This window comes from Pseudophryne corroboree, chromosome 4, assembly GCF_028390025.1.
Source record: "Pseudophryne corroboree isolate aPseCor3 chromosome 4, aPseCor3.hap2, whole genome shotgun sequence".
NCBI classification, from domain to species: Eukaryota; Metazoa; Chordata; class Amphibia; order Anura; family Myobatrachidae; genus Pseudophryne; species Pseudophryne corroboree.
Window position 1 is genome coordinate 91,704,916 of NC_086447.1, and position 22,353 is coordinate 91,727,268.

General features: G+C 38.3%; 12 non-coding genes across 12 annotated transcripts; all 12 read left to right on the forward strand.

Moving 5' to 3' along the window:
- The first annotated feature begins 560 nt into the window (after window positions 1-560).
- Window positions 561-646, forward strand: TRNAR-UCU (transfer RNA arginine (anticodon UCU)). The gene is given in 2 exon segments: window positions 561-597; window positions 611-646. It is a non-coding gene; the product is annotated as a tRNA-Arg (tRNA).
- Window positions 647-1,418: 772 nt separating this feature from the next.
- Window positions 1,419-1,504, forward strand: TRNAR-UCU (transfer RNA arginine (anticodon UCU)). Its single transcript is given in 2 exon segments — window positions 1,419-1,455; window positions 1,469-1,504. It is a non-coding gene; the product is annotated as a tRNA-Arg (tRNA).
- An 808-nt stretch (window positions 1,505-2,312) lies between these two features.
- Window positions 2,313-2,398, forward strand: TRNAR-UCU (transfer RNA arginine (anticodon UCU)). Its single transcript is given in 2 exon segments — window positions 2,313-2,349; window positions 2,363-2,398. It is a non-coding gene; the product is annotated as a tRNA-Arg (tRNA).
- A 1,672-nt stretch (window positions 2,399-4,070) lies between these two features.
- On the forward strand, window positions 4,071-4,156 carry TRNAR-UCU (transfer RNA arginine (anticodon UCU)). Its single transcript is given in 2 exon segments — window positions 4,071-4,107; window positions 4,121-4,156. It is a non-coding gene; the product is annotated as a tRNA-Arg (tRNA).
- Window positions 4,157-4,928: 772 nt separating this feature from the next.
- Window positions 4,929-5,014, forward strand: TRNAR-UCU (transfer RNA arginine (anticodon UCU)). The gene is given in 2 exon segments: window positions 4,929-4,965; window positions 4,979-5,014. It is a non-coding gene; the product is annotated as a tRNA-Arg (tRNA).
- A 798-nt stretch (window positions 5,015-5,812) lies between these two features.
- Window positions 5,813-5,898, forward strand: TRNAR-UCU (transfer RNA arginine (anticodon UCU)). The gene is given in 2 exon segments: window positions 5,813-5,849; window positions 5,863-5,898. It is a non-coding gene; the product is annotated as a tRNA-Arg (tRNA).
- Window positions 5,899-6,670: 772 nt separating this feature from the next.
- On the forward strand, window positions 6,671-6,756 carry TRNAR-UCU (transfer RNA arginine (anticodon UCU)). Its single transcript is given in 2 exon segments — window positions 6,671-6,707; window positions 6,721-6,756. It is a non-coding gene; the product is annotated as a tRNA-Arg (tRNA).
- An 808-nt stretch (window positions 6,757-7,564) lies between these two features.
- TRNAR-UCU (transfer RNA arginine (anticodon UCU)) lies at window positions 7,565-7,650 on the forward strand. The gene is given in 2 exon segments: window positions 7,565-7,601; window positions 7,615-7,650. It is a non-coding gene; the product is annotated as a tRNA-Arg (tRNA).
- Window positions 7,651-8,422: 772 nt separating this feature from the next.
- Window positions 8,423-8,508, forward strand: TRNAR-UCU (transfer RNA arginine (anticodon UCU)). The gene is given in 2 exon segments: window positions 8,423-8,459; window positions 8,473-8,508. It is a non-coding gene; the product is annotated as a tRNA-Arg (tRNA).
- An 810-nt stretch (window positions 8,509-9,318) lies between these two features.
- On the forward strand, window positions 9,319-9,404 carry TRNAR-UCU (transfer RNA arginine (anticodon UCU)). The gene is given in 2 exon segments: window positions 9,319-9,355; window positions 9,369-9,404. It is a non-coding gene; the product is annotated as a tRNA-Arg (tRNA).
- A 772-nt stretch (window positions 9,405-10,176) lies between these two features.
- Window positions 10,177-10,262, forward strand: TRNAR-UCU (transfer RNA arginine (anticodon UCU)). Its single transcript is given in 2 exon segments — window positions 10,177-10,213; window positions 10,227-10,262. It is a non-coding gene; the product is annotated as a tRNA-Arg (tRNA).
- An 800-nt stretch (window positions 10,263-11,062) lies between these two features.
- Window positions 11,063-11,148, forward strand: TRNAR-UCU (transfer RNA arginine (anticodon UCU)). Its single transcript is given in 2 exon segments — window positions 11,063-11,099; window positions 11,113-11,148. It is a non-coding gene; the product is annotated as a tRNA-Arg (tRNA).
- The last annotated feature ends 11,205 nt before the right edge of the window (window positions 11,149-22,353 follow it).

Below are 22,353 nucleotides of genomic sequence, written 5' to 3' on the forward strand. Positions count from 1 at the left end.
TGAGTCTGCTCAGCTAGCTATGCAGACCTTGAAGGGTATCTACACTCAAAAAACATTAAATCCTTTTTACCTGTAATCCTTACATGGTTATAACATATTAGCTAAATAATTGCTTAAACCTGATATAGGACTTGCACTCGAAATCAGCAGCCGGAAAACTCAGACAGGGATGTTGCATTCAAGAGGAATGTTGGAAATATCTGACACAGGTTAGCAACATTATCATTATAGTATGAAATAAGATGAATATCTACACTGTTAAGCACTCTAAATATTAAATACATTTTAGAAAATATTTTGGTCTTTAGTTTGTATTGCAGTAAACAGTTACTATTTCACACAGGGTGCAATTGTCCCCACATTTTTTTGCACCTCACACAATGAGGATGCTATTTCTGAAATCAGTATAAAATTTTGGCTCTTACTCTACAATACTCTGTATATACATCCTACTAAAAAAAGAAAGACATAATAGATTTGTTTCATCACAGATTGTAGCTTTTAAAACTTGAAAGTATTCTACAAGTTGTACTGTCGATACAAACGCTTGCTGCTTCAGTGGCTCTGTGGCGCAATGGATAGCGCATTGGACTTCTCGTAGGTTGTAGTTATTCAAAGGTTGTGGGTTCGAGTCCCACCAGAGTCATTCTTTAGCTTCAAATGCAAACATTTAAAATTTACTTAAAATGATACATAACATAGACATTGTATATGGGAGACCTATATACTATATATACAAAGTAATTATAGGCTGTTGACGTAAAAATCATTTAAATGTAAGACCAGTTACAAATCAATTTTAGATACTTTAAATCAATAACTGGTAATAAAAATGTGGATGGCTATTTTTAACCAGCAATGAAAATATTATGTTGAGTCTGCTCACGTAGGAATACAAAGCTTAAAGTGTATCTACAGTACACTCAAAAATCATAAAAAATCCTTAGATGTGTATTACAAATAACCTACACAATTGCTAAAACCTGATATAGGACTTGCACTTGAAAACAGCAAGAGGAAGACTCAGACATAGCTGTTGCATTTGGGAGAAATGTTATAAATATCTGACACTCGATAGCCATGTAATTATTATAATATAAATTAATATAAATATCTATACTGGTAAGAATACAAAACCTATATAAATGTTACCAAAATGTTTCTATCTTCAGTTTCTTTGCAACAAACACTCAATCAGACATGGTGCAATTGTCCCCATATTGATTTGCACCTCACACAAAGTGGGAGCTATTTCTGAAATCATTACAAAAATTTTACTCTCACTCTACGATACTCTCTTTACAGCATACTTAAAAAATAGAAAAATAAAAAGATTAGTTTCATCACAGATTGTGTCATTTAAAACATAAGAGTATTCAACACATTGTACTGTTGATACAAAAATATGATACATCAGTGGCTCTGTGGCGCAATGGATAGCGCATTGGACTTCTAGTAGGTTGTAGTTATTCAAAGGTTGTGGGTTCGAGTCCCACCAGAGTCGTTCTTTAGTTTCAAATGCAAAGATTTAAAGTTTACTTACAATAATACATAACGTAGACATTGTATACAGGAGACTTATTTACTATATATATATATATATATATATATACAAAGTAATGATAGGCTGGTGACATAAAAATCTTTTCAATGTAAGATCACCAATTACAAATCAATTTTCGATACTTTAAATCAATAACTGCTGATCAAAAATGCTTATTGTTATATTTAACCAGCAACCAAATTCAATGTTGAGTCTGCTCAGCTAGCTATGCAGACCTTGAAGGGTATCTACACTCAAAAAACATTAAATCCTTTTTACCTGTAATCCTTACATGGTTATCGCATATTAGCTAAATAATTGCTTAAACCTGATATAGGACTTGCACTCGAAATCAGCAGCCGGAAAACTCAGACATGGATGTTGCATTCAAGAGGAATGTTGGAAATATCTGACACAGGTTAGCAACATTATCATTATAGTATGAAATAAGATGAATATCTACACTGTTAAGCACTCTAAACATTAAATACATTTTAGAAAATATTTTGGTCTTTAGTTTGTATTGCAATAAACAGTTACTATTTCACAGAGGGTGCAATTGTCCCCACATTTTTTTGCACCTCACACAATGAGGATGCTATTTCTGAAATCAGTATAAAATTTTGGCTCTTACTCTACAATACTCTGTATATACATCCTACTGAAAAAAGAAAGACATAATAGATGTGTTTCATCACAGATTGTAGCTTTTAAAACATGAAAGTATTCTACAAGTTGTACTGTCGATACAAACACTTGCTGCTTCAGTGGCTCTGTGGCGCAATGGATAGCGAATTGGACTTCTAGTAGGTTGTAGTTATTCAAAGGTTGTGGGTTCGAGTCCCACCAGAGTCATTCTTTAGCTTCAAATGTAAACATTTAAAATGTACTTAAAATGATACATAACATAGACATTGTATATGGGAGACCTATACACTATATATACAAAGTAATTATAGGCTGTTGACATAAAAATCATTTAAATGTAAGACCAGTTACAAATCAATTTTAGATACTTTAAATCAATAACTGGTAATAAAAATGTGGATGGTTATTTTTAACCAGCAATGAAAATATTATGTTGAGTCTGCTCACGTAGGAATACAAAGCTTAAAGTTTATCTACAGTACACTCAAAAATCATAAAAAATCCTTAGATGGGTATTACAAATAACCTACACAATTGCTAAAACCTGATATAGGACTTGCACTTGAAAACAGCAAGAGGAAGATTCAGACATAGCTGTTGCATTTGGGAGAAATGTTATAAATATCTGACACTCGATAGCCATGTAATTATTATAATATAAATTAATATAAATATCTATACTGGTAAAAATACAAAACCTATATAAATGTTACCAAAATGTTTCTATCTTCAGTTTCTTTGCAACAAACACTCAATTAGACATGGTGCAATTGTCCCCATATTGATTTGCACCTCACACAAAGTGGGAGCTATTTCTGAAATCATTACAAAAATTTTACTCTCACTCTACGATACTCTCTTTACAGCATACTTAAAAAATAGAAAAATAAAAAGATTAGTTTCATCACAGATTGTGTCATTTAAAACATAAGAGTATTCAACACATTGTACTGTTGATACAAAAAAATGATACATCAGTGGCTCTGTGGCGCAATGGATAGCGCATTGGACTTCTAGTAGATTGTAGTTATTCTAAGGTTGTGGGTTCGAGTCCCACCAGAGTAGTTCTTTAGTTTCAAATGCAAAGATTTAAAGTTTACTTACAATAATACATAACGTAGACACTGTATACAGGAGACTTATTTACTATATATATATATATATATATATATATATATACAAAGTAATGATAGGCTATTGACATAAAAAATTTTTCAATGTAAGATCACAAATTACAAATCAATTTTCGATACTTTAAATCAATAACTGCTGATCAAAAATGCTTATTGTTATATTTAACCAGCAACCAAATTCAATGTTGAGTCTGCTCAGCTAGCTATGCAGACCTTGAAGGGTATCTACACTCAAAAAACATTAAATCCTTTTTACCTGTAATCCTTACATGGTTATAACATATTAGCTAAATAATTGCTTAAACCTGATATAGGACTTGCACTCGAAATCAGCAGCCGGAAAACTCAGACAGGGATGTTGCATTCAAGAGGAATGTTGGAAATATCTGACACAGGTTAGCAACATTATCATTATAGTATGAAATAAGATGAATATCTACACTGTTAAGCACTCTAAATATTAAATACATTTTAGAAAATATTTTGGTCTTTAGTTTGTATTGCAGTAAACAGTTACTATTTCACACAGGGTGCAATTGTCCCCACATTTTTTTGCACCTCACACAATGAGGATGCTATTTCTGAAATCAGTATAAAATTTTGGCTCTTACTCTACAATACTCTGTATATACATCCTACTAAAAAAAGAAAGACATAATAGATTTGTTTCATCACAGATTGTAGCTTTTAAAACTTGAAAGTATTCTACAAGTTGTACTGTCGATACAAACGCTTGCTGCTTCAGTGGCTCTGTGGCGCAATGGATAGTGCATTGGACTTCTCGTAGGTTGTAGTTATTCAAAGGTTGTGGGTTCGAGTCCCACCAGAGTCATTCTTTAGCTTCAAATGCAAACATTTAAAATTTACTTAAAATGATACATAACATAGACATTGTATATGGGAGACCTATATACTATATATACAAAGTAATTATAGGCTGTTGACGTAAAAATCATTTAAATGTAAGACCAGTTACAAATCAATTTTAGATACTTTAAATCAATAACTGGTAATAAAAATGTGGATGGCTATTTTTAACCAGCAATGAAAATATTATGTTGAGTCTGCTCACGTAGGAATACAAAGCTTAAAGTGTATCTACAGTACACTCAAAAATCATAAAAAATCCTTAGATGTGTATTACAAATAACCTACACAATTGCTAAAACCTGATATAGGACTTGCACTTGAAAACAGCAAGAGGAAGACTCAGACATAGCTGTTGCATTTGGGAGAAATGTTATAAATATCTGACACTCGATAGCCATGTAATTATTATAATATAAATTAATATAAATATCTATACTGGTAAAAATACAAAACCTATATAAATGTTACCAAAATGTTTCTATCTTCAGTTTCTTTGCAACAAACACTCAATCAGACATGGTGCAATTGTCCCCATATTGATTTGCACCTCACACAAAGTGGGAGCTATTTCTGAAATCATTACAAAAATTTTACTCTCACTCTACGATACTCTCTTTACAGCATACTTAAAAAATAGAAAAATAAAAAGATTAGTTTCATCACAGATTGTGTCATTTAAAACATAAGAGTATTCAACACATTGTACTGTTGATACAAAAATATGATACATCAGTGGCTCTGTGGCGCAATGGATAGCGCATTGGACTTCTAGTAGGTTGTAGTTATTCAAAGGTTGTGGGTTCGAGTCCCACCAGAGTCGTTCTTTAGTTTCAAATGCAAAGATTTAAAGTTTACTTACAATAATACATAACGTAGACATTGTATACAGGAGACTTATTTACTATATATATATATATACAAAGTAATGATAGGCTGGTGACATAAAAATCTTTTCAATGTAAGATCACCAATTACAAATCAATTTTCGATACTTTAAATCAATAACTGCTGATCAAAAATGCTTATTGTTATATTTAACCAGCAACCAAATTCAATGTTGAGTCTGCTCAGCTAGCTATGCAGACCTTGAAGGGTATCTACACTCAAAAAACATTAAATCCTTTTTACCTGTAATCCTTACATGGTTATCGCATATTAGCTAAATAATTGCTTAAACCTGATATAGGACTTGCACTCGAAATCAGCAGCCGGAAAACTCAGACATGGATGTTGCATTCAAGAGGAATGTTGGAAATATCTGACACAGGTTAGCAACATTATCATTATAGTATGAAATAAGATGAATATCTACACTGTTAAGCACTCTAAACATTAAATACATTTTAGAAAATATTTTGGTCTTTAGTTTGTATTGCAATAAACAGTTACTATTTCACACAGGGTGCAATTGTCCCCACATTTTTTTGCACCTCACACAATGAGGATGCTATTTCTGAAATCAGTATAAAATTTTGGCTCTTACTCTACAATACTCTGTATATACATCCTACTGAAAAAAGAAAGACATAATAGATGTGTTTCATCACAGATTGTAGCTTTTAAAACATGAAAGTATTCTACAAGTTGTACTGTCGATACAAACACTTGCTGCTTCAGTGGCTCTGTGGCGCAATGGATAGCGAATTGGACTTCTAGTAGGTTGTAGTTATTCAAAGGTTGTGGGTTCGAGTCCCACCAGAGTCATTCTTTAGCTTCAAATGTAAACATTTAAAATGTACTTAAAATGATACATAACATAGACATTGTATATGGGAGACCTATACACTATATATACAAAGTAATTATAGGCTGTTGACATAAAAATCATTTAAATGTAAGACCAGTTACAAATCAATTTTAGATACTTTAAATCAATAACTGGTAATAAAAATGTGGATGGTTATTTTTAACCAGCAATGAAAATATTATGTTGAGTCTGCTCACGTAGGAATACAAAGCTTAAAGTGTATCTACAGTACACTCAAAAATCATAAAAAATCCTTAGATGGGTATTACAAATAACCTACACAATTGCTAAAACCTGATATAGGACTTGCACTTGAAAACAGCAAGAGGAAGATTCAGACATAGCTGTTGCATTTGGGAGAAATGTTATAAATATCTGACACTCGATAGCCATGTAATTATTATAATATAAATTAATATAAATATCTATACTGGTAAAAATACAAAACCTATATAAATGTTACCAAAATGTTTCTATCTTCAGTTTCTTTGCAACAAACACTCAATCAGACATGGTGCAATTGTCCCCATATTGATTTGCACCTCACACAAAGTGGGAGCTATTTCTGAAATCATTACAAAAATTTTACTCTCACTCTACGATACTCTCTTTACAGCATACTTAAAAAATAGAAAAATAAAAAGATTAGTTTCATCACAGATTGTGTCATTTAAAACATAAGAGTATTCAACACATTGTACTGTTGATACAAAAAAATGATACATCAGTGGCTCTGTGGCGCAATGGATAGCGCATTGGACTTCTAGTAGGTTGTAGTTATTCAAAGGTTGTGGGTTCGAGTCCCACCAGAGTAGTTCTTTAGTTTCAAATGCAAAGATTTAAAGTTTACTTACAATAATACATAACGTAGACATTGTATACAGGAGACTTATTTACTATATATATATATATATATATATATACAAAGTAATGATAGGCTATTGACATAAAAAATTTTTCAATGTAAGATCACAAATTACAAATCAATTTTCGATACTTTAAATCAATAACTGCTGATCAAAAATGCTTATTGTTATATTTAACCAGCAACCAAATTCAATGTTGAGTCTGCTCAGCTAGCTATGCAGACCTTGAAGGGTATCTACACTCAAAAAACATTAAATCCTTTTTACCTGTAATCCTTACATGGTTATAACATATTAGCTAAATAATTGCTTAAACCTGATATAGGACTTGCACTCGAAATCAGCAGCCGGAAAACTCAGACAGGGATGTTGCATTCAAGAGGAATGTTGGAAATATCTGACACAGGTTAGCAACATTATCATTATAGTATGAAATAAGATGAATATCTACACTGTTAAGCACTCTAAACATTAAATACATTTTAGAAAATATTTTGGTCTTTAGTTTGTATTGCAATAAACAGTTACTATTTCACACAGGGTGCAATTGTCCCCACATTTTTTTGCACCTCACACAATGAGGATGCTATTTCTGAAATCAGTATAAAATTTTGGCTCTTACTCTACAATACTCTGTATATACATCCTACTGAAAAAAGAAAGACATAATAGATGTGTTTCATCACAGATTGTAGCTTTTAAAACATGAAAGTATTCTACAAGTTGTACTGTCGATACAAACACTTGCTGCTTCAGTGGCTCTGTGGCGCAATGGATAGCGAATTGGACTTCTAGTAGGTTGTAGTTATTCAAAGGTTGTGGGTTCGAGTCCCACCAGAGTCATTCTTTAGCTTCAAATGTAAACATTTAAAATGTACTTAAAATGATACATAACATAGACATTGTATATGGGAGACCTATACACTATATATACAAAGTAATTATAGGCTGTTGACATAAAAATCATTTAAATGTAAGACCAGTTACAAATCAATTTTAGATACTTTAAATCAATAACTGGTAATAAAAATGTGGATGGTTATTTTTAACCAGCAATGAAAATATTATGTTGAGTCTGCTCACGTAGGAATACAAAGCTTAAAGTGTATCTACAGTACACTCAAAAATCATAAAAAATCCTTAGATGGGTATTACAAATAACCTACACAATTGCTAAAACCTGATATAGGACTTGCACTTGAAAACAGCAAGAGGAAGATTCAGACATAGCTGTTGCATTTGGGAGAAATGTTATAAATATCTGACACTCGATAGCCATGTAATTATTATAATATAAATTAATATAAATATCTATACTGGTAAAAATACAAAACCTATATAAATGTTACCAAAATGTTTCTATCTTCAGTTTCTTTGCAACAAACACTCAATCAGACATGGTGCAATTGTCCCCATATTGATTTGCACCTCACACAAAGTGGGAGCTATTTCTGAAATCATTACAAAAATTTTACTCTCACTCTACGATACTCTCTTTACAGCATACTTAAAAAATAGAAAAATAAAAAGATTAGTTTCATCACAGATTGTGTCATTTAAAACATAAGAGTATTCAACACATTGTACTGTTGATACAAAAAAATGATACATCAGTGGCTCTGTGGCGCAATGGATAGCGCATTGGACTTCTAGTAGGTTGTAGTTATTCAAAGGTTGTGGGTTCGAGTCCCACCAGAGTAGTTCTTTAGTTTCAAATGCAAAGATTTAAAGTTTACTTACAATAATACATAACGTAGACATTGTATACAGGAGACTTATTTACTATATATATATATATATATATATATATACAAAGTAATGATAGGCTATTGACATAAAAAAATTTTCAATGTAAGATCACAAATTACAAATCAATTTTCGATACTTTAAATCAATAACTGCTGATCAAAAATGCTTATTGTTATATTTAACCAGCAACCAAATTCAATGTTGAGTCTGCTCAGCTAGCTATGCAGACCTTGAAGGGTATCTACACTCAAAAAACATTAAATCCTTTTTACCTGTAATCCTTACATGGTTATAACATATTAGCTAAATAATTGCTTAAACCTGATATAGGACTTGCACTCGAAATCAGCAGCCGGAAAACTCAGACAGGGATGTTGCATTCAAGAGGAATGTTGGAAATATCTGACACAGGTTAGCAACATTATCATTATAGTATGAAATAAGATGAATATCTACACTGTTAAGCACTCTAAATATTAAATACATTTTAGAAAATATTTTGGTCTTTAGTTTGTATTGCAGTAAACAGTTACTATTTCACACAGGGTGCAATTGTCCCCACATTTTTTTGCACCTCACACAATGAGGATGCTATTTCTGAAATCAGTATAAAATTTTGGCTCTTACTCTACAATACTCTGTATATACATCCTACTAAAAAAAGAAAGACATAATAGATTTGTTTCATCACAGATTGTAGCTTTTAAAACTTGAAAGTATTCTACAAGTTGTACTGTCGATACAAACGCTTGCTGCTTCAGTGGCTCTGTGGCGCAATGGATAGTGCATTGGACTTCTCGTAGGTTGTAGTAATTCAAAGGTTGTGGGTTCGAGTCCCACCAGAGTCATTCTTTAGCTTCAAATGCAAACATTTAAAATTTACTTAAAATGATACATAACATAGACATTGTATATGGGAGACCTATATACTATATATACAAAGTAATTATAGGCTGTTGACGTAAAAATCATTTAAATGTAAGACCAGTTACAAATCAATTTTAGATACTTTAAATCAATAACTGGTAATAAAAATGTGGATGGCTATTTTTAACCAGCAATGAAAATATTATGTTGAGTCTGCTCACGTAGGAATACAAAGCTTAAAGTGTATCTACAGTACACTCAAAAATCATAAAAAATCCTTAGATGTGTATTACAAATAACCTACACAATTGCTAAAACCTGATATAGGACTTGCACTTGAAAACAGCAAGAGGAAGACTCAGACATAGCTGTTGCATTTGGGAGAAATGTTATAAATATCTGACACTCGATAGCCATGTAATTATTATAATATAAATTAATATAAATATCTATACTGGTAAAAATACAAAACCTATATAAATGTTACCAAAATGTTTCTATCTTCAGTTTCTTTGCAACAAACACTCAATCAGACATAGTGCAATTGTCCCCATATTGATTTGCACCTCACACAAAGTGGGAGCTATTTCTGAAATCATTACAAAAATTTTACTCTCACTCTACGATACTCTCTTTACAGCATACTTAAAAAATAGAAAAATAAAAAGATTAGTTTCATCACAGATTGTGTCATTTAAAACATAAGAGTATTCAACACATTGTACTGTTGATACAAAAATATGATACATCAGTGGCTCTGTGGCGCAATGGATAGCGCATTGGACTTCTAGTAGGTTGTAGTTATTCAAAGGTTGTGGGTTCGAGTCCCACCAGAGTCGTTCTTTAGTTTCAAATGCAAAGATTTAAAGTTTACTTACAATAATTCATAACGTAGACATTGTATACAGGAGACTTATTTACTATATATATATATATATACAAAGTAATGATAGGCTGGTGACATAAAAATCTTTTCAATGTAAGATCACCAATTACAAATCAATTTTCGATACTTTAAATCAATAATTGCTGATCAAAAATGCTTATTGTTATATTTAACCAGCAACCAAATTCAATGTTGAGTCTGCTCAGCTAGCTATGCAGACCTTGAAGGGTATCTACACTCAAAAAACATTAAATCCTTTTTACCTGTAATCCTTACATGGTTATCACATATTAGCTAAATAATTGCTTAAACCTGATATAGGACTTGCACTCGAAATCAGCAGCCGGAAAACTCAGACAGGGATGTTGCATTCAAGAGGAATGTTGGAAATATCTGACACAGGTTAGCAACATTATCATTATAGTATGAAATAAGATGAATATCTACACTGTTAAGCACTCTAAACATTAAATACATTTTAGAAAATATTTTTGTCTTTAGTTTGTATTGCAATAAACAGTTACTATTTCACACAGGGTGCAATTGTCCCCACATTTTTTTGCACCTCACACAATGAGGATGCTATTTCTGAAATCAGTATAAAATTTTGGCTCTTACTCTACAATACTCTGTATATACATCCTACTGAAAAAAGAAAGACATAATAGATTTGTTTCATCACAGATTGTAGCTTTTAAAACATGAAAGTATTCTACAAGTTGTACTGTCGATACAAACACTTGCTGCTTCAGTGGCTCTGTGGCGCAATGGATAGCGCATTGGACTTCTAGTAGGTTGTAGTTATTCAAAGGTTGTGGGTTCGAGTCCCACCAGAGTCATTCTTTAGCTTCAAATGTAAACATTTAAAATGTACTTAAAATGATACATAACATAGACATTGTATATGGGAGACCTATACACTATATATACAAAGTAATTATAGGCTGTTGACATAAAAATCATTTAAATGTAAGACCAGTTACAAATCAATTTTAGATACTTTAAATCAATAACTGGTAATAAAAATGTGGATGGTTATTTTTAACCAGCAATGAAAATATTATGTTGAGTCTGCTCACGTAGGAATACAAAGCTTAAAGTGTATCTACAGTACACTCAAAAATCATAAAAAATCATTAGATGGGTATTACAAATAACCTACACAATTGCTAAAAAACTGATATAGGACTTGCACTTGAAAACAGCAAGAGGAAGACTCAGACATAGCTGTTGCATTTGGGAGAAATGTTATAAATATCTGACACTCGATAGCCATGTAATTTTTATAATATAAATTAATATAAATATCTATACTGGTAAAAATACAAAACCTACAGATGTAGCCAACTTTATCTTGACTGTTTCTCCGCCGAGACGGGCGTTTAGCCACGCTAAGGCGATAGCTGAGTTTAATCACAGGCAGGCGCGTTGAGACGATCTAGATACTCATCATGCATTACACATCTCCACCACTGTGTGGCTAATGCTCCACTAATCCAGTACTTTCGATCGTACAGTATAGCGGCGGATTGATCTACAGCTCTGGCAATACTGTAGGCGTAACGGGAAGCGGTGGAAAAAGTATGGAGTACAGTACTGTATGTGTATGGAGACGCAACTACAGTAATTGTGTAAAAGGAATAATGTACAGTACAATGTATAAACACCGTGCTTTTTAAAATATAAAATATATGAGCGTCTGAGTTCGCTAATGCATAATGGGAATGGAGGACTAGCAGGAGGCGGAGGAAAACACCGTGCTTTACAAATGCGAGCGTCCGAGTCCTCTAAGGCATAAACCAACAGCAATGGGGCGAGGGCCGGGCGCTGTTTGCAGTACTTTCACACATGAAATTAGAAATCTCTCATGAGGCGTCGTGGGCTAGGGGTGAAGGCTCCCACCTCCCTCACTGGGGGTCCAGGGTTCGAGACATGATGTGCTTTCTTTCTTTTTTTTTTCTGTAATAATGCACTGTATTATTTTATTTCCTTTGTAAGACAGTCAATGGAAGGATGCACACAGGTTTCACATAAATCAAAGTACATCTGCAGGAGCGATTCTTTACGCTAAATGCACCCAAACAGCGTGAATGAAATGAGTGTATTCTGGCGCTACCAACTAAGCAAAACAGTACTGTAGATCTTCAGCGTTTGTGCATTGCACAGGACCTGAATTTCCTCCCTGTGCAGGCCCCCAGGGGGGAAGGGCGATGGGGGTAGGGGGGAGACGATGGAAAATACTGTGCCTTTGAAATGCAATTACATGAGCGTCCGAGTACACTACGGCATACTGTAAACCAACACCAATGGGAAGGAAGTGCCAACCTTATTTTTAATGTGTTCCCGTGACATTCACTTTAACATTTTTTTTTTCTCTCCAATACAGTACATCCAATGGAAGGATGCACACAGGTTTCACATAAATCAAAGTACATCTGCAGGAGCGATTCTTTACGCTAAATGCAACCTACAGTACGGTACTGTAAGTGAGCAAAATAGTACTACAGTGGGCGTTTGTGTATTGCACATGACCTGCATTCCCTCCCTGTCTACTGCATGATCTGTGCAGGCTCCCATGGGGGAAGGGCAACAGGCTAGCAGGAGGCGGAGGAAAACACCGTGCTTTACAAATGCGAGCGTCCGAGTCCTCTAAGGCATAAACCAACAGCAATGGGGCGAGGGCCGGGCGCTGTTTGCAGTACTTTCACACATGAAATTAGAAATCTCTCATGAGGCGTCGTGGGCTAGGGGTGAAGGCTCCCACCTCCCTCACTGGGGGTCCAGGGTTCGAGACATGATGTGCTTTCTTTCTTTTTTTTTTTTTTTTTTCTGTAATAATGCACTGTATTATTTTATTTCCATTGTAAGACAGTCAATGGAAGGATGCACACAGGTTTCACATAAATCAAAGTACATCTGCAGGAGCGATTCTTTACGCTAAATGCACCCAAACAGCGTGAATGAAATGAGTGTATTCTGGCGCTACCAACTAAGCAAAACAGTACTGTAGATCTTCAGCGTTTGTGCATTGCACAGGACCTGAATTTCCTCCCTGTGCAGGCCCCCAGGGGGGAAGGGCGATGGGGGTAGGGGGGAGACGATGGAAAATACTGTGCCTTTGAAATGCAATTACATGAGCGTCCGAGTACACTACGGCATACTGTAAACCAACACCAATGGGAAGGAAGTGCCAACCTTATTTTTAATGTGTTCCCGTGACATTCACTTTAACATTTTTTTTTTTCTCTCCAATACAGTACATCCAATGGAAGGATGCACACAGGTTTCACATAAATCAAAGTACATCTGCAGGAGCGATTCTTTACGCTAAATGCAACCTACAGTACGGTACTGTAAGTGAGCAAAATAGTACTACAGTGGGCGTTTGTGTATTGCACATGACCTGCATTCCCTCCCTGTCTACTGCATGATCTGTGCAGGCTCCCATGGGGGAAGGGCAACAGGCTAGCAGGAGGCGGAGGAAAACACCGTGCTTTACAAATGCGAGCGTCCGAGTCCTCTAAGGCATAAACCAACAGCAATGGGGCGAGGGCCGGGCGCTGTTTGCAGTACTTTCACACATGAAATTAGAAATCTCTCATGAGGCGTCGTGGGCTAGGGGTGAAGGCTCCCACCTCCCTCACTGGGGGTCCAGGGTTCGAGACATGATGTGCTTTCTTTCTTTTTTTTTTTTTTTTTTTCTGTAATAATGCACTGTATTATTTTATTTCCATTGTAAGACAGTCAATGGAAGGATGCACACAGGTTTCACATAAATCAAAGTACATCTGCAGGAGCGATTCTTTACGCTAAATGCACCCAAACAGCGTGAATGAAATGAGTGTATTCTGGCGCTACCAACTAAGCAAAACAGTACTGTAGATCTTCAGCGTTTGTGCATTGCACAGGACCTGAATTTCCTCCCTGTGCAGGCCCCCAGGGGGGAAGGGCGATGGGGGTAGGGGGGAGACGATGGAAAATACTGTGCCTTTGAAATGCAATTACATGAGCGTCCGAGTACACTACGGCATACTGTAAACCAACACCAATGGGAAGGAAGTGCCAACCTTATTTTTAATGTGTTCCCGTGACATTCACTTTAACATTTTTTTTTTTCTCTCCAATACAGTACATCCAATGGAAGGATGCACACAGGTTTCACATAAATCAAAGTACATCTGCAGGAGCGATTCTTTACGCTAAATGCAACCTACAGTACGGTACTGTAAGTGAGCAAAATAGTACTACAGTGGGCGTTTGTGTATTGCACATGACCTGCATTCCCTCCCTGTCTACTGCATGATCTGTGCAGGCTCCCATGGGGGAAGGGCAACAGGCTAGCAGGAGGCGGAGGAAAACACCGTGCTTTACAAATGCGAGCGTCCGAGTCCTCTAAGGCATAAACCAACAGCAATGGGGCGAGGGCCGGGCGCTGTTTGCAGTACTTTCACACATGAAATTAGAAATCTCTCATGAGGCGTCGTGGGCTAGGGGTGAAGGCTCCCACCTCCCTCACTGGGGGTCCAGGGTTCGAGACATGATGTGCTTTCTTTCTTTTTTTTTTTTTTTTTTTTTTCTGTAATAATGCACTGTATTATTTTATTTCCATTGTAAGACAGTCAATGGAAGGATGCACACAGGTTTCACATAAATCAAAGTACATCTGCAGGAGCGATTCTTTACGCTAAATGCACCCAAACAGCGTGAATGAAATGAGTGTATTCTGGCGCTACCAACTAAGCAAAACAGTACTGTAGATCTTCAGCGTTTGTGCATTGCACAGGACCTGAATTTCCTCCCTGTGCAGGCCCCCAGGGGGGAAGGGCGATGGGGGTAGGGGGGAGACGATGGAAAATACTGTGCCTTTGAAATGCAATTACATGAGCGTCCGAGTACACTACGGCATACTGTAAACCAACACCAATGGGAAGGAAGTGCCAACCTTATTTTTAATGTGTTCCCGTGACATTCACTTTAACATTTTTTTTTTCTCTCCAATACAGTACATCCAATGGAAGGATGCACACAGGTTTCACATAAATCAAAGTACATCTGCAGGAGCGATTCTTTACGCTAAATGCAACCTACAGTACGGTACTGTAAGTGAGCAAAATAGTACTACAGTGGGCGTTTGTGTATTGCACATGACCTGCATTCCCTCCCTGTCTACTGCATGATCTGTGCAGGCTCCCATGGGGGAAGGGCTACAGGCTAGCAGGAGGCGGAGGAAAACACCGTGCTTTACAAATGCGAGCGTCCGAGTCCTCTAAGGCATAAACCAACAGCAATGGGGCGAGGGCCGGGCGCTGTTTGCAGTACTTTCACACATGAAATTAGAAATCTCTCATGAGGCGTCGTGGGCTAGGGGTGAAGGCTCCCACCTCCCTCACTGGGGGTCCAGGGTTCGAGACATGATGTGCTTTCTTTCTTTTTTTTTTTTTTTTTTTCTGTAATAATGCACTGTATTATTTTATTTCCATTGTAAGACAGTCAATGGAAGGATGCACACAGGTTTCACATAAATCAAAGTACATCTGCAGGAGCGATTCTTTACGCTAAATGCACCCAAACAGCGTGAATGAAATGAGTGTATTCTGGCGCTACCAACTAAGCAAAACAGTACTGTAGATCTTCAGCGTTTGTGCATTGCACAGGACCTGAATTTCCTCCCTGTGCAGGCCCCCAGGGGGGAAGGGCGATGGGGGTAGGGGGGAGACGATGGAAAATACTGTGCCTTTGAAATGCAATTACATGAGCGTCCGAGTACACTACGGCATACTGTAAACCAACACCAATGGGAAGGAAGTGCCAACCTTATTTTTAATGTGTTCCCGTGACATTCACTTTAACATTTTTTTTTTCTCTCCAATACAGTACATCCAATGGAAGGATGCACACAGGTTTCACATAAATCAAAGTACATCTGCAGGAGCGATTCTTTACGCTAAATGCAACCTACAGTACGGTACTGTAAGTGAGCAAAATAGTACTACAGTGGGCGTTTGTGTATTGCACATGACCTGCATTCCCTCCCTGTCTACTGCATGATCTGTGCAGGCTCCCATGGGGGAAGGGCTACAGGCTAGCAGGAGGCGGAGGAAAACACCGTGCTTTACAAATGCGAGCGTCCGAGTCCTCTAAGGCATAAACCAACAGCAATGGGGCGAGGGCCGGGCGCTGTTTGCAGTACTTTCACACATGAAATTAGAAATCTCTCATGAGGCGTCGTGGGCTAGGGGTGAAGGCTCCCACCTCCCTCACTGGGGGTCCAGGGTTCGAGACATGATGTGCTTTCTTTCTTTTTTTTTTTTTTTTTTCTGTAATAATGCACTGTATTATTTTATTTCCATTGTAAGACAGTCAATGGAAGGATGCACACAGGTTTCACATAAATCAAAGTACATCTGCAGGAGCGATTCTTTACGCTAAATGCACCCAAACAGCGTGAATGAAATGAGTGTATTCTGGCGCTACCAACTAAGCAAAACAGTACTGTAGATCTTCAGCGTTTGTGCATTGCACAGGACCTGAATTTCCTCCCTGTGCAGGCCCCCAGGGGGGAAGGGCGATGGGGGTAGGGGGGAAACGATGGAAAATACTGTGCCTTTGAAATGCAATTACATGAGCGTCCGAGTACACTACGGCATACTGTAAACCAACACCAATGGGAAGGAAGTGCCAACCTTATTTTTAATGTGTTCCCGTGACATTCACTTTAACATTTTTTTTTTTCTCTCCAATACAGTACATCCAATGGAAGGATGCACACAGGTTTCACATAAATCAAAGTACATCTGCAGGAGCGATTCTTTACGCTAAATGCAACCTACAGTACGGTACTGTAAGTGAGCAAAATAGTACTACAGTGGGCGTTTGTGTATTGCACATGACCTGCATTCCCTCCCTGTCTACTGCATGATCTGTGCAGGCTCCCATGGGGGAAGGGCAACAGGCTAGCAGGAGGCGGAGGAAAACACCGTGCTTTACAAATGCGAGCGTCCGAGTCCTCTAAGGCATAAACCAACAGCAATGGGGCGAGGGCCGGGCGCTGTTTGCAGTACTTTCACACATGAAATTAGAAATCTCTCATGAGGCGTCGTGGGCTAGGGGTGAAGGCTCCCACTTCCCTCACTGGGGGTCCAGGGTTCGAGACATGATGTGCTTTCTTTCTTTTTTTTTTTTTTTTTTCTGTAATAATGCACTGTATTATTTTATTTCCATTGTAAGACAGTCAATGGAAGGATGCACACAGGTTTCACATAAATCAAAGTACATCTGCAGGAGCGATTCTTTACGCTAAATGCACCCAAACAGCGTGAATGAAATGAGTGTATTCTGGCGCTACCAACTAAGCAAAACAGTACTGTAGATCTTCAGCGTTTGTGCATTGCACAGGACCTGAATTTCCTCCCTGTGCAGGCCCCCAGGGGGGAAGGGCGATGGGGGTAGGGGGGAGACGATGGAAAATACTGTGCCTTTGAAATGCAATTACATGAGCGTCCGAGTACACTACGGCATACTGTAAACCAACACCAATGGGAAGGAAGTGCCAACCTTATTTTTAATGTGTTCCCGTGACATTCACTTTAACATTTTTTTTTTTCTCTCCAATACAGTACATCCAATGGAAGGATGCACACAGGTTTCACATAAATCAAAGTACATCTGCAGGAGCGATTCTTTACGCTAAATGCAACCTACAGTACGGTACTGTAAGTGAGCAAAATAGTACTACAGTGGGCGTTTGTGTATTGCACATGACCTGCATTCCCTCCCTGTCTACTGCATGATCTGTGCAGGCTCCCATGGGGGAAGGGCAACAGGCTAGCAGGAGGCGGAGGAAAACACCGTGCTTTACAAATGCGAGCGTCCGAGTCCTCTAAGGCATAAACCAACAGCAATGGGGCGAGGGCCGGGCGCTGTTTGCAGTACTTTCACACATGAAATTAGAAATCTCTCATGAGGCGTCGTGGGCTAGGGGTGAAGGCTCCCACCTCCCTCACTGGGGGTCCAGGGTTCGAGACATGATGTGCTTTCTTTCTTTTTTTTTTTTTTTTTTTCTGTAATAATGCACTGTATTATTTTATTTCCATTGTAAGACAGTCAATGGAAGGATGCACACAGGTTTCACATAAATCAAAGTACATCTGCAGGAGCGATTCTTTACGCTAAATGCACCCAAACAGCGTGAATGAAATGAGTGTATTCTGACGGACTGTGCATCTTCGGTATTTGTGTATAGCATAAGACCTGTGAAGGCTCCCAGGAGGGAAGGGCGTAGGGCAAGACAGTGGAAAATACTGTGGTCAAAGAAAGGGCATATGTAAAACTAAGGGAAACTGTCACAAAGTACAGTAACTACAGTACTGTACGTTGAATGCCTGGAACGCACGACGCCTGAGACGCACGACGTCTGAGACGCACGACGCCTGAGACGCACGACGTCTGAGACGCACGACGTCTGGATCGCTCATTGAGCATAAGCATGGCTGCTGTACCTGTAGTACCTGTACGTGACCGTCCCTATGCTATGGGTGAGCTGCGTCTCCTCGTTCGCTGGCGGGACAGAACTCTCGCCAGCAACGAGGAGAAAGTAAGGGCATATAGGAGGGCCAGCAGGGATATCCTCCGGACCTACAACCGGAGGAGAACGGTGAGGTCTCTCCAGAGGAGGTGGAGTGACCTCGTGAGGCGGACCCCACGACGCCTGCAGGCCATAAGGGATTGTAAGTACAGTACATTACTGTAGATTACTGTACTTTAAGTTACTGTAGTTACAGGTACAGTACATTATAGCAGGGGCTGCTGTAGCAGCAGGTATCCGGTCTATACAGCACTGTACAGTATTTGTGGTAAACAAATGGTTAAACAAGGACCAAACATTAACCCGGGTCAAAAGGTCAATTTGTTTTTTTGCGTCGACCTAGATGGTGCGGCTTTTGAAATTGGTTGACACCAGTTACTGTAGGTTGACATGGTCGTTAAGTTGACATGGAAAAAGATCGACATGCGTTTTACAAAAACAATTGTTATTTTTTTAAACTTGTGTATATACAGTAGTTCTTTACAATCCAGGTGGTCTACGATTGTGCAGTGTACAGTATCATGCAGTGTACAGTATATGCAATGTATCACAGTGTATCGTGCTGCGTAATTGCAGCGTGTCATGCAGTGTAATTTCAGAATATGGTATTGTGCAGTGAGTGTAATACATAGTGAATCACATCGTGCAGCAGAGCCGGCCTTAGGCATAGGCAAACTACAGTAGGCAAATGCCTAGGGCATTTGCTATGCTTAGGGGCACCAGCAGCTTCTGCTGATTAAAATGATATGCGGCATGCCTATATTTTGCGTGACTGCGGCTGTATCTGTACCTGGCTAGGGCCAGCACTGTCGTGCAGTGTACTGTATACACATGTGGTAATTGCAGTTTTTTGTGTAGTGTACATTGTATCATATTTTGCAGGGAAATGTGCAGTTTGTCATACAGTATCACGCAGTCGTGCAGTGCATTGTGTGGTTTAATTGCAGTGTGCCGAAATTTGTGTTTCAGATAGTACAGTGTTCTAAGGGATGTTACTTTGGCAGAAATTATTCTAAGGGATGTTACAGTGGCCTAATGTGTTCTGACGTGCATTACTCTTGCATAAGGTTCATGACTGGCAGATCTCTACTTTGTCACGTAATGTGGATATACTACTGCACTACTGTGACGTACAGTAACGTGAATAAGGTGCTCTACTGTGTGACACAACGTGAATCAAGGACAGTACTGTGACGTGAATAAGGTGCTCTACTGTGTGACACAACGTGAATCAAGGACAGTACTGTGACGTGAATACGGTGCTCTACTGTGTGACACAACGTGAATCAAGGACAGTACTGTGACGTGAATACGGTGCTCTACTGTGTGACACAACGTGAATCAAGGACAGTACTGTGACGTGAATACGGTGCTCTACTGTGTGACACAACGTGAATCAAGGACAGTACTGTGACGTGAATAAACTGCACTACTGTGACATGACGTGAATAAGATGAATTCAGGTGAGTACTGCATCATCTGTCATGAAATCAATTTGTAATGTAATGAACAGTACTGAGATGGTTAAGGGTGGGAGGGCTGCATGCTGATGTGTGTCATAATGTTTATAAGGGCAATGCTTATGTGTGTTACAATGTCTATAAAGGTAGTGTTCTGTCTAATACCCTGGACCTACTGTACTGTAGCGATACTGTAAGTGTACTGTATGTCACATTTAGAAATGTGCCCCTTAAGTTTTGAAGACAGTACAGTACACTATGCCCTCCTGAGTGATTAGGTGCAGGGTACTAGAATGAACAATTCCATTTATTGTGATGTCATAAAGATGCTGTCAATGTTGAATTTCATTGGCTGTACAGTATGCTGCCATTATACTGTATATATATTTTTACAGGGCTGGTAGCACGACGTCACAGGAGGCGGGACAGGCGCCGCCAAGCTGGTAAGTATTGTCAAATACAGTAGTGTACAGTACATAGTGATTTCTATAGTCCCAACCCCCTGTCCTGACCATCACAGATAACTCGCTGCAATCCGTTAATGTTAAGAATGTCTGTTTACAAAACTAAATGTAAATATTAAACACAAAGTATAAATAACATTGTAGATAGCTGAATACCCGTGCTTCGCTACGGGATGAGGATGGTAAATTCCAGTGATAGTTGTTTGTTAATTTACGTTTGTTGGCGATCTAGTATATAGTACTGTATACTTTAAGCATACTGTATCTTGCTTCTCTGATGCAGATTGTTTATTGGCCGGACCCCTTTTTGGTCCTGGATACTGTGCAGTACATGTTTCAAATTGACAGCTTCACTTACAGTACTGTTATTTTTTTTCCCACAGTACCACCACCACCACCACCTGCTGCGCTGCAAGGTATTGTGTAACGAGAATTCTGGTGCTACTGTCATCGTTGTTACACTACTGTACATGTGTCTTGGATACTGTGCAGTACATGTTTCAAATTGACAGCTTCACTTACAGTACTGTTATTTTTTTTCCCACAGTACCACCACCACCACCACCACCACCACCACCTGCTGCGCTGCCAGGTATTGTGTAACGAGAATTCTGGTGTGACTGTCATCGTTACACTACTGTACATGTGTCCTGGATACTGTACAGTACATGTTTCAAATTGACAGCTTCACTTACAGTACTGTTATTTTTTTTCCCACAGTACCACCACCACCACCACCACCACCTGCTGCGCTGCCAGGTATTGTGTAACGAGAATTCTGGTGCTACTGTCATCGTTGTTACACTACTGTACATGTGTCCTGGATACTGTGCAGTACATGTTTCCAATTGACAGCTTCACTTACAGTACTGTTATTTTTTTTCCCACAGTACCACCACCACCACCACCACCACCTGCTGCGCTGCCAGGTATTGTGTAACGAGAATTCTGGTGCTACTGTCATCGTTGTTACACTACTGTACATGTGTCCTGGATACTGTACAGTACATGTTTCAAATTGACAGCTTCACTTACAGTACTGTTATTTTTTTTCCCACAGTACCACCACCACCACCACCACCACCTGCTGCGCTGCCAGGTATTGTGTAACGAGAATTCTGGTGCTACTGTCATCGTTGTTACACTACTGTACATGTGTCCTGGATACTGTGCAGTACATGTTTCCAATTGACAGCTTCACTTACAGTACTGTTATTTTTTTTCCCACAGTACCACCACCACCACCACCTGCTGCGCTGCCAGGTATTGTGTAACGAGAATTCTGGTGCTACTGTCATCGTTGTTACACTACTGTACATGTGTCTTGGATACTGTGCAGTACATGTTTCAAATTGACAGCTTCACTTACAGTACTGTTATTTTTTTTCCCACAGTACCACCACCACCACCACCACCACCACCACCACCACCTGCTGCGCTGCCAGGTATTGTGTAACGAGAATTCTGGTGTGACTGTCATCGTTACACTACTGTACATGTGTCCTGGATACTGTACAGTACATGTTTCAAATTGAC